This window comes from Giraffa tippelskirchi, chromosome 2, assembly GCF_054371585.1.
Source record: "Giraffa tippelskirchi isolate mGirTip1 chromosome 2, T2T-mGirTip1v1.2.pri, whole genome shotgun sequence".
In the NCBI taxonomy this organism is placed as follows: domain Eukaryota; kingdom Metazoa; phylum Chordata; class Mammalia; order Artiodactyla; family Giraffidae; genus Giraffa; species Giraffa tippelskirchi.
The window spans coordinates 174,559,829-174,577,115 of NC_137276.1; positions in this window are offsets into that span (position 1 = coordinate 174,559,829).

A 17,287-nucleotide genomic window follows, 5' to 3' on the forward strand; every position below is an offset into this window, starting at 1 on the left:
AAAGCACCTTGGGTCTCTCTCTTTTTTGTTTTGGAGGTAAGATATCTACAGTGGTGCTGCTGGTAGGCAGTCAGCATGGAGAAAGGAATCAGCTAGATCAGAGACTCTGAAAAGGAGTTTCCCAAGATTTTTTTCTACCTTCTGTGGAAGTGGCCATGAAGGTGTCCAGATATAACTTATGCTTCCATATAGAGAAAAAGTATGCTCCTTAGCAAAGGGACATTGCACAGACTCATCTTAAGGGTTCTGGATACTTAAATTTTTGCTTGTGTGATCCTTCTATTTCTGAACCTCCACCTCAGATTATGCAATTCTTATTATGTGACTGTGCACTATAGAACCTAAGATTTTTCTATTTCTGTTTATTTAGGTGCTTCCTGAGAACAGGCATGACTAATTCTGCCACATGTCTAGAAAGGTCAGTTCTGTAGTTGCTACACAATCTTCTTGGAACTGACTGAAACAAAATAAAAATTCTTTCTCAAGAGAAAGTGATGCATGTAAACATATAACTATAATGCAGCATGAGAACTGACACAATGGAAACATATTGCTACTGGCACAAATTGCTACTGTAGAATAGAGACAAAGGGAACTAACTCCTTCTGGAGAAGGTTTTAGGTTGGAAGATAAATCTCATAACAAATTGGAAAAAACATACAACTAGAAACTTAAAAAGTTAGATATTTGATGGTGGATGCTGATAATGGAGGAATCTATACATGTGCAGGAGCAGGGGTATACGGGAAACCTCAGGACTTTCTCTTAACTTTGTTGTGAACCTAAAACTGCTCTTTAAAAAAATAAAATCTTTTTTAAAAAAGTAAATGAATAGATCATTAAATAAAATTAAATTTTTATAAACAATACCAAATAGTAAACACAAACTAAAAATTCCTAAACTAAACCATTTAATGTGGGGAATGACCTAGAGCTCATTAAAAAGATGACATGTGCGTGCAAGGGTTCATTAAGAACAGTGAGGGTCAAGAGTCATGTTACTGAGTTTAGAGTCAGGTGGCATTGTCTCTCTTTCCCTAGTACATTTTCCATGCTCTCTGCTCCATAGGAACAACTTGGAGTGGTACTTTGTCTGCATGTCAGACTAAAATGACTTTGATCCAAACAGATATCAACACACAATTGCAGAGGAAGCACCACTGAGTCAGTGCTGGCAAAGGAGGACATCAAAAAAGGAAAAATTGAAACCATGTAGTACAGGAAGTGTGTGGGCATAGGTGTGTAGGAAAGGATGCCAACACCATGAGTCAGTGACTGAGGACAGGTGGGAGTGCCCATACACACAGGCAGGACAGAGGAAGTGGTCCCAGTGTATTATATAAATGAATGAAAGAGAGATGAACTGAAGCATAGAAGTTAAGTTAGAGGATACAGGAAGAAGGAAGAAAAAGAGAAACAAGCAGAGTCCAAGAAGTAGATGGTAGCAGAGCTTCAAAAACAGACAAGGATACTAGGCAGAGAGGGGAAGGGTGGAAAGTGAGGGTGGGAAGAGAGAGAGAGGAGGTATTATCCATAATGGCCGGTCAGTGGGGGCAAAACTCCTGTTCGCCTCTGGGTTTCACAAGACTGTCTATTCAGCATGTTCTATGGAACACTATGCCCTAGAAATACTTTCTACTTTTTTAAGGACAAGGAAGAACTTTTCACAGTGTTTTCTCCCCCTCCATCTATCCTGCCACCCCTCTTCCCCATCGTGCAATTTCAGCAATATTCCTCTGTATCTTGAAAGCACACATATACCAAGTAACCTATTATGATCATTGCAACATTTTTAATGAATTTCATAATTTTCTGATGGGGGAATTGGAACTTACAGAAGAAACATGTTTCGCCAATTCTTTAAAGGTAACTTCTGTCAGCTGGAAAGTGAGGCACATTAATTATACTCTTGTGATCCAGCAACAAACCCTACTAGGATAGCCAAGAACTGGGCAAGCGATATCTGCAGTTATATTTAGCTAAGGGCCAATTTCTACTTTGCACTTCAGTTTAGCCCATAAAGCCAAAGAGAAGTGTAACAGCTGCACTGTGAGGACCCCCAAATGCAGCTACAGCATAATGCTATGGTCAGACGTAAGGGCCCTTTCTAGCCTGCCATGTGTTTGGAGGCAGAGCAGCGTGCCTTCTTACTAACATATATAACTCTAGTACAAGGGGGCTTCGTGTGGTGCTAGTTGTAAAGAATCCACCTGCCAATGCAGGAGACACAAGAGATGTGGGTTCCATCCCTGGGTTGGGAAGATCCCTTGGAGTAGGAAATGGCACCCCACTCCAGTGTTCTTGCTTGGAAAATTCCATGGGCAGAGGAGCCTGGTGGGCTACAGTCCATTGAGCTGCAGAGTTGGAGGCAGCTGAGCACACAGTAGCAGGATAAAGGGACCTCAGAAAAATCTTTTCCCTCTTCTTTTTGCAACTTCTGTAGTCAGCTTCTCTTCTCCTTTGCTTCTTATTAGGAAAATGTGATGATCTGTTTCCCCAAATGCTCTAAAATCATACAATCATATTCCAAATACATGGACTAATCTACAACGGCGATTTAGCCAAATATTCTACTTACAGTGGACTCTCATCAAATAGAAAAGAAAAATAGGCCCATAAAAGTGAAGAGAAAAATGAGATTCCTTCACTTGGCCACCAGATTTATGATAACATAACTCTCTAATTTTTTACCTAGACTAGCAGTTTCAAGCTACAGAAAAGGGTCAGGATACTAGGCTGAACTCCAGATGGGTAAAATATTCCTTAGAGACTTTGGAAAGAAAATGGAATCAAACTAAAGAGTCAGTCAAATAAAACACAATCCAAAGGATCTGGGAAGAGCAGCAGAAACAAGATAGCAAGGGATGAACTGAGAGAGTAGGTCTGTCCTAGTGGTACTTCCTCAGTGCAGGACAGGGGTTCAGGGGCTCTCTGGAGAACCCATGTACCTAGTCCACCTGAGCAGAGGGACCTCTGGGAGCAAGAGCCTGGTGGCTTTGTACTTGGCCACTGATTTTCCAGCCATTGCTTAAACAATTTCCATGTCTAAAACAAGTACAACTTTGCCAGGCAAGCTATTCCATTGTTGGATACCTCCACTTACCAGAAGAGATGGTCATAAAACCTGAGTCAGAAAGTTCTGCCTTCTCTTTATCTCTTCATTATCTCTTAGTATCACATTTATTTTTCTGCAACAGCAGGCCTTGCCTATATGTTTTCTACTTTCCACCCAAGATCCTTTATTATTATTAGTTGCTTTTTTTCCCCCAAAGTAAGCTCCTGTTAGATTTTTGCTTTCCTTGACTATTTCTCCAAGTACCTGACACCCCTTTTGGAATTCATTTTTGATGTTTGCCTTGCCATCTTGAGCTTGGGTCCGTGAAAAATGCCGAAGTGGCAGGTTCTCTCTGTGCAGCCCCTTAGTTTCTAACTAGATTCCTTCTCATACAAATTACTCACAATTGTATCCAGAACTTTACTTTTTCATGTGTTTCAATCCTTTGAGCCATAGAATTATGTTTCATTAGAGTGTGTGTGTATATATATATATATATATATATATATATATATATATATATGCATGGATAACATTGTATCACAGTGAAAAAGACCATAGATCCTGAGGTGCAAAGTGCAAAGAGGGCATATGTTGATAGTCAGATGAGCACTGCAATAGATCTTCCCCTTTACATGGCCCCTCAGGAGAGTTACTGCACAGAACAGTAGTACAACAGCACCCCTTGAGAAGTGGATGCTGAGCCAAGCCCACTCAGAAACTAAATGGTTTACTTCCACCGACCAGGCTTTCAAGATGAGTGATTCTAATCTTTGCTTCAAGAAAATCACAACTCTCAAAGAGTCGTAGATATTTGGGTGGCTTCAGAATGGTGAAAATCACAAATGTCAAATCCACAGATGTTAAAAGCCTACAGCAGGGATCAAAACACAAATATTTACAGGAAACAGGCTGGAAACATAAATGAGTAACTCGAGACAGTTGGAAAACAGTAGCAAGCGGTAAAGCATATATTTAATTGAGAAGGAATAATAGTCACAATCACAGCAAACACTGATATGGCAGTTACTCTCTACCAGGCACAGGTTGAAGAGCTTGACACATATTCATTTATTTAACCCTCCAAATCATGAAGTTCCCTTGTAATCTCCAAAGGTAAAGGTAGGAAAACTGGAACACAAAGCACTTAGATTAGAAGCACATATCCCATGTAAAGGAGGCAAATACTATTCAGTTCAGTTCAGTGCAGTTCAGTCGCTCAGTCATGTCCGACTTTTTGTGACTGCATGGACTGCAGCATGCTAGGCTTCCCTGTCCATCACCAATTCCTGGAGTTTGCTCAAACTCATGCCCATTAAGTCGGTGATGCCATCCAATCATCTCATCCTCTGTTGTCCCCTTCTCCTCCTGCCTTCAAGCCTCAGAAATTGTTGTCATTAAGACTAGTGTTTCAATTCTATCAAGACTTGTGACTTTATAAAAGAAGCTAGGAATTCAAATGTGGATGTGAAATCTTAGTTTTGAATTATGGCTTGTGATCCTTAAACATATTTTATGGGCCAAACACATACAGTATTCAGCCCAGAGAAAACACTAGCTTGTGTTTCTGATATGTAGTACACTTTAATAAAGGGATCTTCCTCAAGAATGACATTTCTTCAGTTAGTACTATTCGCATTTTCTGGAAAAGTGACAAGATTAAGAATTCCTTCTGAACAAGCCAAAAAGAAGGGAAGGGAGGAAGAGAAAGAAAGGTAGAAATTCATTCATTCATTCCTGGGCTATAAGTACATGCACAAACCACACTGCTGCTATACTAGACCACAGTTTATGAATTTCAGAATGATACACACACACACACACACACACACACACACACAACTTATGGGTATGGCAAATAGAAGAGGATCCTTTCTGAATCTTCTATAACCCAAGTGCATTACAACCATCACTACATTCTTGCCCTCCTCTGATCCACTCCCAAATGAAGCCTCAGCAATCTACCTACTTCCAATCTACCTCCCTCCCAATCTACCTACTATTCCAGTCCTTTCAGCTGCCCCACACCAAAAATCTCTCCAAGGATTGGAATTACAATCTCCCAGGATCCCAATTACACTACAGAAGGTCCCTTTTGGACATCTCTACTACCTATTTAGAGATCAAAAAATACTCTTCTGAGAAGAGCATACAATGCTAGAATAATAAAGTTCATAAGAATACAGATATTTTCTTTTAAGGCTTAGACAGATAAAGCAACTTGTGTAAGAGTTTGGAAGTAATCTGTGAGCCTCATTCCAGTGTTCTATCAGATGACTGGTTTGGATTTAGGTTGGTGCAAATGTAATTGTGATTTTTGCATTGTTGAAACTTGCCATTTGATATTGGAATACATTCTTAAATAAATGTGGTTATGCTATACATCATTTCAATGTGTATTTCTCACTTTATGTTTCTTTGCTAATGACATTACTTGCTGTTCATTTTACATGATGTTAGACAAAAAGCTAATTCAAGCAATTTTCTTGAGTTCAAAATTGGTCATAAAGCAGCAGAGACATCTTTCAAAATCAACAACACATTTGGCCCAGGAACTGCCAACAAATGTACAGGGCAGTGGTGGTTCAAGAAGTTTTGTAAAAAGACGAGAGCCTTGAAGATGAGTAGTGTGTAGCTGGCCATCAGATGTTGACAATGAACAAATGGCAGCAATCATTGAATCTGATCCTCTTAGAACCACACAAGAAGTTGCCAAAGAACTCAGTGTTGATCATTCTATGGTCATTAGGCATTCGAAGCAAATTGGAAAGGTAAAAAAAAAACTCCTTAAGTGGTTGTCTCATGAGCTGACTGAAAATCAAAAAAAAACCAACAAAAAACAAACAACAACGAAAAAAGAAAATCAAAAAAAAAAATCATCATTTTGAAGTGTCGTCTTCTCTTATTCTATGCAACAGCAATGCAGCATTTCTCAATTGGATGGTGACATGTGATCAAAAGTGGATTTTATATGAAAACAAGCTCAGTGGTTGGACTGAGAATAAGCTCCAAAGCACTTCCCAAAGCCAAACTTGCAACAAAAAAAAGGTCATGGTCACTGTTTGGTGGTCTGCTGCCCGTCTGATCCACTACAGCTTTCTGGATCCCAGCAAAAACATTACATCTGAGAAGTACACTCAGCAAATCAATGAGATGCACTGAAAACTGCAATGCCTGCAGCTGGCATTGGTCAACAGAATGGTTCCAATTCTTCTCCATGACAACACCCAACTGCACATCGTACAACCAACGCTTCAAAAGTTGAACAAATTGGGTTATGAAATTTTGCTTCATCTGCCATATTCACCTGACCTCTCGCCAACTGATTACCACTTCTTCAAGTATCTCAACTGCTTTCTGCAGGGAAAATGCTTCCACAACCAGCAAAAGGCAGAAAATGCTTTCCAAGAATTTGTCAAACCCCAAAGCACGAATTTTTATGCTAGAGTAATGAACAAACTTATTTCTCATTGACAAAAATGTGTTTATTGTAACGGTTTCTATTTTGATTAATAAAGATGTGTTTGAGCATAACTGTAATGATTTAAAATTCGTGGCCTGAAACCACAATTACTTTTGCAGCAACCTAATTATTGCAACCCTAACTATTTGAGAAACTTGACAGTGTCCTGAAAGCAGATACATACAAAATCCAGATAGTTTTTTATTTTTTGCTTTAATGCTTTTCCTTGACACAAATATCTTTTTTTTTTCTCTTGGCTAATCAAAACTCGTTGTTCAAACACAAATCACTACTCCCAAGAAGTCTCCCCAGATACCCTTTCCTTACATCAGGCTCAAATGAGATGTTCTCATGTGCTCTCCCTGCTAACATTTACAGTTCTCATCATGTTGTACTATGATGGTTCTTTAGGTGTGTTCCCTGTTCCCCTCAACTCCTTCCTCTTGGGGACAGTGGATAGGTTTTTTTATTGTTGTGAATATAGGGCCTGGTAAGTTACTGACAGATGGACAGTGAGCTGTCAGAAAAAGTTAAATGAATCGATGAGTAGATGCTCCTTTCTACCCTTTGGGAGATATGAGCGACTGATACCTCTACCAAATTACTGAATGTCTGAGGATGAACTCTGACACAGAAGAAAGCAACAACTTTCTTAATGACCTTATCCTTTAAGGGAGGTGAAAAAGGGAATCCCTCTGAGCAGACAATTAATTTCTATGATGATGGATTCTTAAGGAAAGTTTGTTTTACCAAGGCTAACTAAAGTACCTATAATACCACTGATTTTTACCACTGAATTTTACAGTTACCTGTTCTGTTTGAACACGGACTCTGGTAAAGGGGGCATGGGAGGGAAACAAAAGGTAATTCTCCAAGTTTGGTCTTTGTATATGGTACAAATTAGAACTGGGCTTGTTTACTTGGCAACAATCAGCTATTGGAATGTCAGAAACCTATATTATGTTCGTCTGATGTTGCTTTGAGGCACATCTGTGTGTATTGCATGCTGTCTTTTCTTATTTCTCTTTTGTTTATCCTTGGGTCTTTTAGCAAAATTCCTTCTCTAAAATTCATCTGATCTCAGCTATATAAAGTCAGAGAATAGTTTTCCCAATGCTTGCATGATAAAGAAAGGGAGAGCAGCAGTGTCAGCAGGAAGAAAATAAAAGAACACCAAGGGCCTGTATAGCTATCCTTTGAACACCAAGAAAATACAGGTTCGAGAATATAAAAATGAGATTTCTCATATACGGCCTCAATATATTTTGCTTTTAGCACTTCTTTTCAATCCTCATGCCAACAATCTCAATTCAGAACCTCATCATTTCCAATTTGCATCATTTCATTATCTTCTCACTGGTCTCCAAGACTTCAAATTCTACCTCTGCCATCCTCACATCTTCTAATCCATTCACCATGTTCCGGAGTGACCTTCCGGAAAAATTACGTTATTGCTGGCTAAGTTAAGTTTTACCACCATTCTCTTGCTTAAAATCCCTCAACATCTTCTATGAGGCCAGTGACACTGAAACTGAAGATATCACAAGAAAAGTATGTACAGACCAATATCCCATACAAATATAGACACAAAATTACTTAACAAAATACTAATAAACTGACTCCAATAACTTGTAAATAGTATTACATACCACAAATAAGTTACATTTATCCTAAAAATGCCTAGGCTCCTCTATCCATGGGATTCTCCAGGCAAGAATACTGGAGTGGATTGCCATTCACGCTTCCAGGGGATCTTCCAACCTAAGGATCAAACCCACGTCTCTTATGTCTCCTGCATTGGCAGGCAGGTTCTTTACCACTAGAGCCACATGGGAAGCCAACATTGCTATAACATATGAAAATAAATCAATATACCACATTAATACAACAAATGGCAAAAACCATATGATCAAAAATACATACAATTTGACAAAATTCAACAACCTTTCATAATAAAAATACTTAAACTAGGAATACAAGGGAACTTGTATATAGACAGCTATAAAAAACCCACAGTTAATATCGTACTTAATGGTGAAAGATTGAATGTTTTCAGCCTTCTCTAAGGAATAAAACAAGACTGTACACTCTTGCTACTGTTAGTCAACATTGTACTGGAGGTTCCATTGGGAAAAATAGGCAAGAAAAGGAAATAAGAGGGATACAAATTGGAAAGGAAGAAGTAAAACTATCTCTATGTATAGATGACATGATCTAATACATAGAAAATCTGCAATATTCATCAAAAAGCGATTAGAACCAATAAATAATTTAAACAGTGTTGCAAGATAAAGATCAATACATGAAAATAAATCATTTTGTATATACTAGTAATGAACCACCTGAAAGTGAAACTAAGAAAAACATTTTTTACAATGGTATCAAAAAGAATAAAATACCTGGGAATAAATTTAACTCGGGAAGTGTAAGATTTGCACACTAAAAGTCATAAAACATTGTTTAAAAAAATTAAAGAACCAAATAAATGTATAGAAATCCTATGTTCATGAGTTAGAAGACAATGATATTAAGATAGCAATACTTCCCAAACTGATCTACAGATTTAACATAATGCTTATAAAAATGCAGCTGTCCAGATGATCCTAAAACTTACATGGAAATGCAAAGTTGGAAGGTTCGTATGTTCCAATTCCAAAACTTTCTACAAAGCTATAGTAATGAAGAGAATGTAGCATTGGTATAGGTTCAATATATAAATCAATGGAATATAACTCATATCCCAGAAACAAACCTTTACATTATGGTCAATTTATCTTCAACAAGGGTGATAAGATAATTTAATAGGGAAAGAACAGTCTTTAACAAATGGTACTGGGAGAACTGGATATCTACATGCAAAAGAATGATGTTAGAGCCCTACTACATTCCATAAACAAAAACTAACTCAAAATACATCAAATAACTAAACAAAAAATCTAAAGTTATAAAATTCCCAGGAGAAAACATAGGAGTAAATATTTGTGACCTTAGTTTAGGCAATTTCTTAGATATGGTACATAATGCACAGATGATGAAAGACAAAAATAGATAAATTGGATTTCATCAAAATTGAAAACCTTTATGCTTATAGGAACACCATCAAGAAAGTAAAAAAAAATGAAATAGGAGAAAATATTCACAAATCTTTATGTTTTACAGGATATTTGTATTCAGAATACATGAAGAACTTCTACATTTCAACAATTAAGTAATACAACCCAGTTTAAAATTGGTGTTGCAGACTGAACTGGGTCTCCCCTCATAATTTGTATGTGGAAGTGCTAATTCCAATGTGACTGGGAGAGAGGCCTTTATGGAAGCAATTGTGGTTAAATAAAGTCATAAGGTTAAGGCCCTAATCCAGTATGGCTGGTGCCCTTATAAGAAGAGTTCTGAAGTACATGCACAGAAATAAAATGTCATGTGAAGACACAGTGATAAGGAAGTCATCTATAATCTAAAAAGAGAGGCCATAGGAGAAACAAAATTTGCAGACACCCTAATTTTGTACTTCCATCTGCCAGACAGTAAGAAAATAAATTTCTGTTGTTTAAGCCAACCATTGTGTGGTATTTTGTTATGGTAGCCATCACAGACTAATACAAATGGGAAAGAACTTAAATAGGTACACTAATGACTTATAAGGGACCAGTAAGCACATGCAAACAAAGCTCAGGATCTGTAGTCATCAGGGAAATGTGAATCAAAGCCACAATAAAATACCACTTCACACTCACTAAAATAACTAAGATTTTAAAAACACAATAATAAGTGTTGCCAAGGATGTGGAGAAATTGGAACCCTCATACATGCTGATAGGAATATAAAATGTCACAGCCACTTTGGAAAACACTGTAGCAGTTTCTCAAAAAATGAAACATAAAGTTACCATATGACCCAGCAATTCCACTACTAAGGTATAATCTAAGAGAAATGAAAACATACATTCACATAAATTTTGTATGAAAATGTTCATAGTAGTTAAAAACTGAAAACATTCCAAATGTCCATCAAGTGATAAGTGAATAAACAATGAAGCATATCCATAGACTGGAATCCTATTCAGCCATAAAATGTAATGGACTACTGCAACATGCTACAACCTGAATGATCCCTGAAAACATTATGCTAAGTGAAAGAAATCAGTCACAAAACACTATATGGTTCCATTTACATAAAATTTCCCAAAAAGGCAAATCCATACGGACAGAGGTAGATTAGTGTTTGCTAGGGGCTAGAGGAAAGAGTGACTAATGACTGATTACTCATGGGTATAGAGTTTCTTTTCAGGATAACAAAAATGTCCTGAAATTAGATTGTGGTGATAATTGTACCTGACTTGCCTGGTGGCTCAGATGGTAAAGAACCAGCCTGCAATGTGGGAGACCCAGGTTTGATACCTGAGTCAGGAAGATACCCTGGAGAAGGGCAAGCAACCCACTCCAGTATTCTTGCCTGGAGAATTCCATGGACAGAGTAGCCCGGTGGACCACAGTCCATGGGGTCACAAAGAGTCAGACACAACTAAGTGACTAACACTTTCACTTTCAAGAATGGTGAGGTCTAGAGTATCCATTTCTCTAGGCTTTGTTTACCCCTACTAATGTGGTACAACTTTTTTGGGATCTCTACTGAATACCCCAGGTATTTAACAAAGAGTCTTTACTCTGGCTGATTAGATCTTGAAAGTGTCTCAGTTCTTGGTATCTCTTGGAATTGTTCAGTTTATATCTCCCCAACAGTACTAATATGACCATGTGGAGCTGTGCTTTCCATTACGCACAGCTTCATATTCATCAATATATATAAGGAACCCCTATGCAAGTTTCTGGAGCTCTTTTTATATATAGTTTGCCTCTATTCAATTCTCTGGTCTACAAGATCCAGATACCATCTCCACCTCTCTATCCTTAATCTCTGTCTCCTTGATTCAGTGAGCACACCAGGCTTTGCTTTCATTGTCTCTTCCTACCTTATGGTCTAGAAGATACCTCGAGGGTACAAGCTGGGGCTATCATAGCACTCATCTTATTTGTTTCCCTTGTGTAGGAAACACAGTCCTATATTCTTATTTCCAGTTATCTGTTGGACAACAGTGGGAGGGCACATTTATTTTTTAAGCTAGAATTTACTTGGAATTATTTATCTTTTATTAAATGGAATGAGCCCAAATGAATTAAATTATGATTCTATCTATTATTGATAAGGAGCTCCTGCCACATTCCTTCAAAATTGCTTATAAAGTCTTCTTTGGAAGGATAATGCACTTTTGACTCTCTGATAACAGCCAACTTCAGAAGGTGTTGTCTGAAAGGTTTAGAAAGAAAATCATTCTGATACACGGATAGGTACCAGAAAAGGAAACTCTTTACCAGCTAATCCTTGGTAGGTGATGTTAAGCTGAGGTCTGAGGCTAAAGTTTCAGTACCCCAGGCATAGAGCACCCTACTATGAGCCTTGGACAAGCATAGTCAAATAGGCTGTGTAGGACCAGTCTTCATCTGTGGAACCGTTTGACAGTAAGAAACAACACTGCTAGTGGACAAATCAGACTCCAATTCTCTCTCAGTGAGAGAGTAGTAGATGAGTTCCATTTTCGGACTATGTAAGTAGATTCAGTTCAGTTCAGTCGCTCAGTCATGTCTGGCTCTTTGTGACCTCATGGACTGTAGCATGCCAGGCCTCCCTGTCCATCGCCAACTCCCCGAGTTTACTCAAACTCATATCCATTGAGTCAGTGATGCCATCCAACCATCTCATCCTCTGTTGTTCCCTTCTTCTCCTGCCTTCAATCTTTCCCAGCATCAGGGTCTTTTCAAATGAGTCAGTTGTTTGCATCAGGTGGCCAAAGTATTGGAGTTTCAGCTTCAACATCAGTCCTTCCAATGAACACCCAGGACTGATCTTCTTTAGGATGGACTGGTTGGATCTTCTTGCAGTCCAAGGGACTCTCAAGAGTCTTCTCCAACACCATAGTTCAAAAGCATCAATTCTTCAGCGCTCAGTTTTCTTTATACTTCAACTCTCACATCCATGCATGACTACTGGAAAAACCGTATCTGTGACTAGATGGACCTTTGTTGGCAAAGTAATGTCTCTGCTTTTTAATATGCTTTCTAGGTTGGTCACAACTTTTCTTCCAAGGAGCAAGCGTCTTTTAATTTCATGGCTGCAATCACCATCTGCAGTGATTCTGGAGCCCCCCAAAATTAAGTCTGTCACTATTTCCACTGTTTCCCCATCTATTTGCCATGAAGTTATAGGACCAGATGCCATGATCTTAGTTTTATGAATGTTGAGAATTATACATTCTCCGAGAAACTCTTTATGATAATAGCACTCCACATACTCAAGTCTATAGCTAATATGAAATGTATTATAGTTGTGATACACAAATATGTTCATATAATTTTATATTTTGAATCAACCTCTTAAGACCTTGTCATTCTTGGACATTTCAAAAAGTCTGGATATGCTGATAAAAGCAAAGGTGGAGACTCAAGAGGTTGATTCAAAATATAAAATTATATGAACATATTTGTGTATCACAACTATAATACATTTCATATTAGCTATAGACTTGAGTATCTGGAGTGATATTATCATAAAGAGTTTCTCAGAGAATATATAATTTTTAAAAATATTCAATTTACAAAAAATATTCTACAACATCCCTAGTAGTTTGCACAGCAAGTTATTCTTACAAGAGTTAGCTCTGGAAAGCATTTAACTTTCTACAGTAAAAACACACATACACACACACACATGTAATTACATGTAGTACTATGCTGCATATAATGATATTCCTTTTCTGATTTCTGTGATTATTTTAGCATGAGGCCAGCTTGTTCTCATTTCTGATAAAAATAAAGCTGCTAAAAACGAAGTGCTCAGATCTCTGTCACCTCTAATGAGAGAAAGATACCCAGTATGGACAGATTTTATCATATTTTACTTGTGTGTAGGGAAATGACTTCATTGAGCATCATAGTTTATTAAAGAATAATTGGTATGGGGATTCAATGATAGTTTATATAACCCTAATTAACAAAGAGAGGGTTGAAAAATGGCAAGAAATAATAATGCTGTTAAAAACAAATCTCTACACACCGAGGAAACCAGAATTGAAAGAGACGCGTGTACCCCAATGTTCATCACAGCACTGTTTACAATAGCCAGGACATGGAAGCAACCTAGATGTCCATCAGCAGACGAATGGATAAGGAAGCTGTGCTACATATACACAATGGAATATTACTCAGCCATTAAAAAAAATACATTTGAATCGGTTCTATTGAGATGGATGAAACTGGAGCCCATTATACAGAGTGAAGTAAGCCAAAAAGAAAAACACCAATACAGTATACTAATGCATATATATGGAATTTGAAAGATGGTAATGATAACCCTATATGCGAGACAGAATAAGAGACACAGATGCATAGAACAGTCTTATGGACTCTGAGGGAGAAGATGAGGGTGGGACGTTCTGGGAGAATAGCATTGAAACATGTATATTATCATATGTGAAACAGAACACCATTCCATGTTCGATGCATGAGACAAATGCTCAGGGCTGGGGCAATGGGATGACCCAGAGGGATGGGATGGGGAGGGAGGTGGGGGGGGTCCAGGAAGGGGAACACATGTAAACCCATGGCTGATTCATGTCAATGTATGGCAAAAACTACTACAATATTGTAAAGTAATTAGCCCCCAACTAAAATAAATAAATTTATTTAATAAAAATAAATAAATAAATAAATACGTTATAAAATGGTAAAAAAAAAAATCTCCAAACAATAAAATAAACATCAGTAGTTTAGCTACTCAGAAAAAACAGTATGTAAGATTTATATTAGTAACATTTACTCTCTCTTTAACTCTATGTTGATTATTTCCAAATGCTTGTCTCTTGCCTTCACCATTCCCGAGCTTCAATTTCATATATTCAATTGCCTATTTGATGTGTATACTTAGGTGTCTAACAAAGGGCCTAAATTTAATGTGTCAAAAAGATTTCTACTTCTGCCCATACTATCCCAACTGGTTTCTCTAACTCCTCAAGGGCCTTACTTGCCCAAGCTAAAAAACTAAGTCATTCCTCAACTTTCCAGTGGGATCATTCAATGAAAGACGATTCTCTCCATATTTCCCTCTGCAAAATTCAAATCCAATTTGAATTGCTTAGCGAAGAGAAACAACAGAGTCCTCTTCTAGTATCAAGCAGAAGGTCTTCCATTTTAAGGACCAGAGATAAGTTCAAAATCTCTTGTCGCTTGTGTTCATTTTATGAAGCCTCCTCAGCAAAATCAAGGTAGCACTTCAGCAAAACAACCTGCCAGTGGTGCTCTATGTGTAGTGGGTGTATTTGTTTCCTATGGTAAGTGTAACAGATTATGCCAAACTTCAGTTCAGTTCAGTTCAGTTCAGTCGCTCAGTCGTGTCTGACTCTTTGTGACCCCATGAACTGCAGCATGCCAGGCCTCCCTGTCCTTCACCAACTCCGGGAGTCCACCCAAACCCATGTCCATTGAATCGGTGATGCCATCCAACCATGTCATCCTCTGTCGGCCCCTTCTCCTCCTGCCTTCAATCTTTCCCAGCATCAGGGTCTTTTCAAATGAGTTAGCTCTTTGCATCAGGTGGCCAAAGTATTGGAGTTTCAGCTTCAGCATCAGTCCTACCAATGAACACCCAGGATTGAGCTCCTTTAGGATGGACTGGTTGGATCTCCTTGCAGTCCAAGGGACTCTCAAGAGTCTTCTCCAACACCACAGTTCAAAAGCATCAATTTTTCGGCACTCAGCTTTCTTTACAGTCCAACTCTCACATCCATACATGACCGGTGGAAAAACCATAGCCTTGACTAGACGGACCTTTGTTAGCCAAGTAATGTCCCTGCTTTTTAATATGCTGTCTAGGTTCCTTCCAAGGAGTAAGCGTCTTTTAGTTTCAAGGCTGCAATCACCATCTGCAGTGATTTTGGAGCCCCAAAAAATAAAGTCAGTCACTGTTTCCACTGTTTCCCCATCTATTTTCCATGAAGTGATGGGACTGGATGCCATGATCTTAGTTTTCTGAATGTTGAGCTTTAAGCCAACTTTTCACTGTCCTCTTTCACTTTCATCAAGAAGCTCTTTAGTTCTTCTTCACTTTCTGCCATAAGGGTGGTGTCATCTGCATATCTGAGGTTATTGATATTTCTCCTGGCAATCTTGATTCTAGTTTGTGCTTCCTCCAGCCCAACATTTCTCATGATGTACTCTGCATATAAGTTAAATAAGCAGGGTGACAATATCCAGCCTTGACGTACTCCATTTCCTATTTGGAACCAGTCTGTTGTTCCATGTCCAGTTCTAACTGCTGCTTCCTAACCTGCATACAGGTTTCTCAAGAGACAGGTCAGGTGGTCTGGTATTCCCATCTCCTTCAGAATTTTCCACAGTTTATTGTGATCCACACAGTAGTTGCTTAAAAAATAGAAGTTTATTTTTTTGCAATTCTGGAAGCCAGAAGTCTGAAGTCAGTTTCACGGGTACTGGCAGGACCACTCTCCCTCCAGATACTGTAGGGAAGAATCCATTCCTTCCCTCTTCCAGCTCCAGTGGCTGTCAGCAATCCTTGGTTTGTGGATATGCACTCCAAGCTCTGTTTCCATGGTCACACTACCTTCCTTTTTTCCATCTGTGTCAAATATTCATCTGTTTGATGGAGTTTCTCTGTGCCATTTTATAAGAATCCATGGGCATTTGGGGTCCATCAGAATAATCCAAGATAATCTCCCCATCTCAAAATTCTCAATTCAATCACACTTACAAAAAAAATTTTTTTTTTTTCCATATAAGATAAAATTCCCTTGCAGAAGGGTTAGGATATAGGTATCTTTGTTGAGAGGGCATTCTTAAAACTATCACATTTCGGGCAAGGCCGTTAAACATACTGCTGATAGAATGCAAAGACCTTGAGTTTATTTAAAAATCCAACTGCAATCAACTTTTTATCTCTAGAAGTTGAATTGATGTCTTCTTCCCTAGATACTGTAGAGTAGAATCCTTTTTAATGTTTTTCCAATTTTTTGTTATTATTTATTATTACCTAGAGCACAGTTACAAACAATCAGTTCTTATATTAATTCCTGCAAGTAATTATTTTTTCTGAATTATTCCAAGACTTGTCAGCTTCTTGTCACTGAAGGTATGCATATTGACAGTTTCACTCAGTGAGCTAAAAAACCAAATCCATTTTCTTTATCAAAGGACGGTCATACTAAAGGTCTTGTTGCTTTTCTTCTATTTTCAAAAAGAATTGCGCCCTAGACACTGTATCTTATACCTTTCTTTTAATGTTATTCAGGGAATCATTGTTGTTGTTGTCCCATTTTATGGTCAGATCTTTTAAATGTTTATTTTGGAAACAAAGCTGTGTTCCCTCTACAGAGGGGCTGCTTTATTTCCACCTAACAATTGCATTTAATGCCAGGGATTGAAAAGGTTCAGTGCAGCAGAAAAATCCCAGAATTTGTGGTCAGAGATCTACGTTTCAGTTCTGATTGTGCCATTTTCTCAGATCAAGTTTTCTCCTCTGCATAATGGAGTTGGGTTACAATAAAATCTACAGAGCAATGTTGTTCAGAGAATTAAATGAAGTATATTCTGTGAACTGTAAAATACCATTCGAGTTATAATTACAGTTACCTTTGAGACTCTCTCATAGATGACTTTGAAACAAGGTTTTAGTTCAAATGAGCCTCTGTTCGTTAATTTCCA